Raw genomic sequence first — 6300 nt, 5'->3', positions numbered from 1 at the left:
TGCAAACTTGGACAGAGTACATTTCACTCCCTCATCCAAGTCGCTGATGAAGACATTAAAGAGTATCGGTCCAAGGACCGAGCCCTGCAGGACCCCACTGCCCACACCCCTCCAGGTCGAAACCGACCCATCCACCACGACTCTCTGGGTGCGAGAGTCCTATCCCCTCCAGTTGTGGGGATAGGAGAGGTGGTGGGCAGGTGGGGGAGGCAGAGGCTGCGGGGGTAGAGGTGGTGGGAGGGTGGACAGCGACTAGAGTCACAGCTACAGTACAGCTACAGTAGCCACCTGCTCCCTACACCACCTTGCACTCAAATCCAAGATCCACCTTAAATAGGGGGAAACCTTGTCTTGGAGTTGTGTAAATACAGTATCTATATTGTTCTATTAGTTCTGTCATTCAAGAGGGATGATGGGACATTCAAAATTCAGAGTTAAACTAACCACTTCTAAAAGACCAGAGGGACATCTGATTTCTGCATGATAGAACATGAGCAAGGAATTACTTTGTCTCTTGGTGCCTTACTTATCCAATTTGTAAAATGAAGATATTTGTGCTTACACACCTTTGTATGTAAGGCTCTTTGAACTCCAAAGGGAAATGCATTCAAAATATCATTTTGACACACGTTATACAAAGTTTAATTTATCTGCAGGTGTTTATGGATGTTCTGTGTTTATGTGTTATGATATATGCTCACTATATTGTTGAAGACCTTCCTAAAGTATACAATATGGAGACCGACTAATCACAAGTACCAGTCAAACTCATTCCAGATATTCAATGGAAGCAAGATAGATTCTAGTTATTATGGGCCAGATTTTCAAAAGAGGCCAGCAACTGCAATCAGCTACATAGTTTCAAAAGCTGAGGACCAGGTGCACTAAGCTGTGGAAAAAGTGGCCTTAAAAGGAGGTGCTTGAGGCCATTTTTGTAAGTTTGGCCTTTGTTTTCACAAGGTGTACTTAGAAACCTAACTATGATCCAAACTTTAGATACTGAGCACTTGAACATTACCCTATAGTTTACATGTATACCCTATGGGTGTCTTTTTTTTTGTTTTGGGGTTGTTTTATATTGAGGGGGGAGGGGTTGCACAATTCTGCAGGAATAACAGAGCTTTCTGGTTCAAAATAATTCCTCCTGTGAATATGCATACATTCATTCACTTCTAGTAAAGCTGTAATATACTAAGAGCACAAACATCTTCCATAAAAAAACTAAAGTGGTTTGTCACTGACTTTGTGAGAACAGAAATTCCAACAATATTTACAGAACTATGGTCCAGTCAGTCAATAAACTGTATCAGACTCTAAGAAAACAAAAACACAGTTAAAAATTAACTTTTACATTATAATTATTTACCTTAAGCTATATATAAAGAGAGAACTGTTACTAAGGTGATCTTTGGAAACCTAGGAATTAGATGCACTTGTGAGGACAGATATATTTAGTGAGAGATAAAAAACGTAAGCAGGTCACAAACTATTTTTAGATCGAACCTTTTCAAATTAACACATTACTTGCGCATTATAGTCTGAGTGTGTCACTTGATTGCAAGTGCTTTTATCTTTCAGGAAAAATTTGAAGAATGAGTTAATCCAGAACATATTAACCAAATTGGATTGACATGAAAAGAAGTTATGGGATCATACCAGTGTATTCTCTCTTTTCTAGCTTTGATCTGGTCTCACTGTAAGTCTGCAGGGTTCTAAGCATCTTGACCTCCTTCTGGATTCAAGAGGAACCAAGAGCAATCAACACCTAGTAGGTGGCCTTAATGACACTGAAATATTGGTCTCCAAAGTACAATAAATCATATTCAAAACAGTACAGTGCTCTATGACCTGATCCAAAAAACTGTTGATAAGATTTTAGAGAGCTTTGGACTAGACTTTAGGACAGAATAGACACAAAACATGGTGCACAGCTGCCTAAACATCTGAAAGGTGAATAATAGGGTTCTTCCATCCAAAATAATGATATTTGTAAGTTTACATTTACTCAACCAGATGAATTGTGGTGAGCATTAACAGTCAGCCTCTATCAATACTTATCATACCGTGCTGTCAGAGCTATTCAAGTACTTGCTTATGCCAAAGCTGCAATCTCTCAGTTATGGCAGTACAGCAAATGTTAATAAATGATGACTTTTTAATTATAATTATGGTACTACATGACAGAATGCTTTATGAAAGTCAGAGACAGACAGACAGACTATATACAATTACTGCACTCATGCAATTGTTCTAGAACATTTTAGGAAAACAGCTCCTACAAATAGAATCCAGATGACTTATTTTAGGTTAAGGTTTCTTTTCAAAGAAATACCATTTCAGCCATCCTGTTGTGTGGTGATTAATTATACCACCCACTCACTGGTTATATTAATCATAGGTGAGTTCCTTATGGATATTTCAAAAGATTTATTCTTAGTGCTGTTCCTTGATGCCAGTGAGCTGTGAAATCCCACTAGTATATTAGTGCAGCTCCTTCTGGGATTTCCATATGTGCCCTTTCACTCCATACTTTTCCCCCACAAATTCAGTAGCAGGGGAAAGCAAGGGATGAGTGGCAGTAGCAGTCAGCCCCTGGTGAGCTTATCCCTTCTTTCCCCTGTGTGTTGAATTTGGTGGGGAGGGGAGAAAGATAAGAATGAACTGCAGCAGAAGTCCACAGCTGCATGAATGTAGACTCCAGGCAGACCCTGCAGTGACCAGAGGTGGATTCACAGAACTCACAGCATAGGCAGAACTCTCTGAAGGAGCTACAGTGACATGACGCTGACCTCTGAGAGCTCACTGCACATGCCATACACAGCAAAATGGGGGGATACAATTGCACCTCCAAAATCCTCTAGATCCACCCCGGGCCCAGAGGGAGGAGATAAGTTCTTTAGCAGAACAGCATGGGGGTGGGGAGGGAGGCAAACTATGAAATCTTGCTAGGATTGCAGAATGGTCACTAGAATATCCAACTCATGTACCATGGAAAAAAAGATGTATTTGCTTGCAAGACCATTATGGAGAGTTCTGGACTAGGATCAGAAGTGATAAAGACTGCAAGGATCAGATCCTTGGTGAGCTGGTTTCTTGTACATACCACAGGGGTTTAATTTGATTTAGTTCTCCCTAAATTGAAACAGTGGGTTTTTAACTTTTTAAAAAGGGAACTAAACCCCTGTGGCATGTAGACAAGTGTGGTGGCCTGATCCTTACCTGCCTCTTTGGCGATGGGGTGGGGGGCAAGCTGCCGGCAGGCTGCAGTCCCTGAGTTGTGTGGGGGCCCCCAGGTGGCACCTGTCTGCTGGTACCCAGCCTGGGCAGTCCCAGGGGGTGCCACAGCCACAGAGGAAAGCACTGGCCCCCTGCAGCCAGGGAGGGAAGCACTGGGCCCCTGCACAGCTCAGGCAGGCAGGCAGACTCTGGGGAGAAAAAACAAAAAACCCCAAAAGATCAGTGTAACAGGGAACCCTAGCCCTGTTACCAGAAAGCAGAGCAGCCCCTTTAAATCCAGAACCTTCCCAGTGCAGCCAGCCGGTTGAGCAGGGGTTAAGGATCAAACCCTGCCAGCTGGTCAGGGACAGGAAGGGGAAGGCCAGAACCATAAAAACCTCAAGCAGATAAGTTCAGGGAGGCAGCAGAGATGGAGACTCCCAATGACTGTGGAGCAGCTGTGGCAGCCTCTTCGGGAAGAATATGCCACACCGTGAGACAGAAGCACAATCACATGGAAGTGGGCACTTTGCCTTTTTTATTTTTTTCTTTTCATTATATGGCCATAGGGGCCTATGGTTTACGTTTAATGTTAAAATGTTAGTGGTTTGTAGATGAGGCTGTAGGGGAGAAGGAGGCCTCATTAGCGCTGAGGGGTGCCTTGATAGAATGCTCAAGAAGCCCTGCTGCACTAGGGGTGCAGCACTAGGGCCACGAACGAGCCCAGAGTCACTTGAAGGGAAGATAGGAGCCTTGAAGCCAGGTCCTAGTGGATGGACTTAGGCAAATGGCCCTAACTACAGAAAGAGGGGTAAAGCCGGAGGGGCTGAGGCCCCAACAGCTAGCACTGCAGGGGTGCAGTGTAGAAGGGCAAGTACATTTGGTATCATGGAGAGTATGGAATGGAGGGCCTTGAGCCTAGGCACGTATATACCAAGGGTCCAGTTGTCTCTCAGGAAAGTGGGGTGCCCAGGGCTCCTTCGGGGGGATTAAGGTGTCTCTTCACTAATGTAAAAAGCATGGGGAACAAGCAGGAGGAGCTTGCTCTCCTGCTTGCAAGTAGTAAAATTGACCTGGTTGGCCTAGTGGAGACATGGTGGGATGAAATTTTTGACTGGGCATTAGATATAGAGGGCTATAGGTTGTTTAGAAGAGATAGAAAGGGGAAAAAAGGTGGGAGGTTTTCAGCTCTATGTTAGAGAACAGTATACCAGTTCTACCTTCCAAATGGAATCAGAGGAAGGCTTAACTGAGACCCTGTGGGTCAAACTTCAAGGGGGGTGGGGGGATCTGGTGGTAGGGGTTTACTATAGGCCCCACATCAGGAGGAAGAGCTGCATCTGGAATTCTCCAGGCAGCTGGGGGAGCCTGTGTGTGCAAAGGATGTTGTGGTCATGGGGGATATTAATTACCCTGACATCAACTGGGAGGAGCAGTCGGCCAGGTCTAGCCACTCACGAAGGTTCCTGACGTGCGTACAGGACCTACACCTTGTGCAGGAGGTGCATGTCCCCACTACAGAAAATGCCATACTGGACCTGGTGTTAGCCTCTGGGGACAACCTAGTGGGGGAGGTGCTAGTACAAGGGAGGCTGTGATCACGAAATGATCCAGTTTGCTATTCGGAGAAAGGTGGGGAGGGTAACTAGCACAGCGTAAACATTTGACTTTAGGAAAGCCAACTTCGATGTGCTCAGGGCAGTAGTCAGGGAGGCACTTGGAGCCCAGGGGGTAGCTAGTATGGGGGTCCAGGAAAGGTGGTCCTTCCTCAAGGAGGCTATCCTTGGGGTGCAGCAGGATGCAATTCCTCTGCACAGGAAGGTGGGAAAAGGGTCCAAGAAAACTTCATGGCTGAGCGCGGATATCCAGGCTGGCCTGAGGGCAAAGAAAAAAGCATACTGGCGGTGGAAGCAGGGGGCAGGGACAAAGGAGGCGTACACCTCCCTGACCTGAGCTTGTAGGGATTTGGTAAGGAAAGCTAAAGCAGCACTGGGGCTTAGATTAGCTTCTAGGATTAAGGATAACAAAAAGTCCTTTTTCAAGTATATAGGTACCAAGAAGAAGTCTCAGGGTAACATTGGACCCCTAAAGGGCAGGGCAGGACAGTTGGTGATGGATGTGCGAGAGAAGGCAGAACTCTTCAACAAATTCTTTGCCTCCTTGTACCTGTCTGCTGACAATGGGGTGCTCTCAGGTGATAGTGTAGAGAGGCCCAGGAAGGATGCAAGTTCCCTGACTGTTAGTTCAGACTTAGTTAAAGACTACCTGGAGGGCTTAGATGTGTCCAAGTCGGCAGGCCCGGATGACCTTCATCACAAGTGACCTTCATCACAGGTGCTGAGGGAATTGGCTGGTGTCATTGCGGAGCCATTGGCACAGCCGTTTGAAGACTCCTGATGCTCGAGCCAAGTCTCTGAGGACTGGAAAAGGGCCAATGTGGTCCCTATTTTCAAGAAGGGGAGGAAGGAAGAGCTTGGCAACTACAGGCCGGTCAGCCTCACATCTATCCTGGGGAAGGTCTTTGAAAAAATTATCAAGGGCCACATTTGTGAGAGCTCTGCAGGGGAAGTGATGTTGAGGGGTAACCAACATGGGTTTGTGCCAGGCCGATCCTGCCTGACTAACCTGGTCTCTTTCTATGACCAGGCAACGAACAGCTTAGATGTGAAGGAAGAAGTCAATGTCATCTTCTTGGACTTCCAGAAGGCCTTCGACACAGTGTCCCACCCAATTCTGGTGGGCAAGATGAGGGACTCCGGCATTGACGAATGCACAGTCACATGGGTGGCAAACTGGCTCCAGGGGTGCACCCAGAGGGTGGTGGTGGGCGGGTCGATGTCGAGCTGGGAGGGTGTGGGCAGCGGAGTCCCCCAGGGCTTGGTTCTTGGGCCAGTACTGTTCAGCATCTTCATTAGCGACCTGGACAAGGGTGTGGAGAGCACCCTGTTCAAGTTCACTGATGACACCAAGCTGTGGGGTAAAGTGAATACACCGGCAGGCAGGGACCACATCCAGGCAGACCTGGATGGGTTAGAGAAGTGGGCGGATCTAAACAGGATGCGGTTCAACAAGGACAAGTGCAGA

This window comes from Crocodylus porosus, unplaced genomic scaffold (assembly GCF_001723895.1).
Source record: "Crocodylus porosus isolate Cpor-Errol unplaced genomic scaffold, CroPor_comp1, whole genome shotgun sequence".
In the NCBI taxonomy this organism is placed as follows: Eukaryota; Metazoa; Chordata; order Crocodylia; family Crocodylidae; genus Crocodylus; species Crocodylus porosus.
This window is presented reverse-complemented; position numbering follows the sequence as displayed.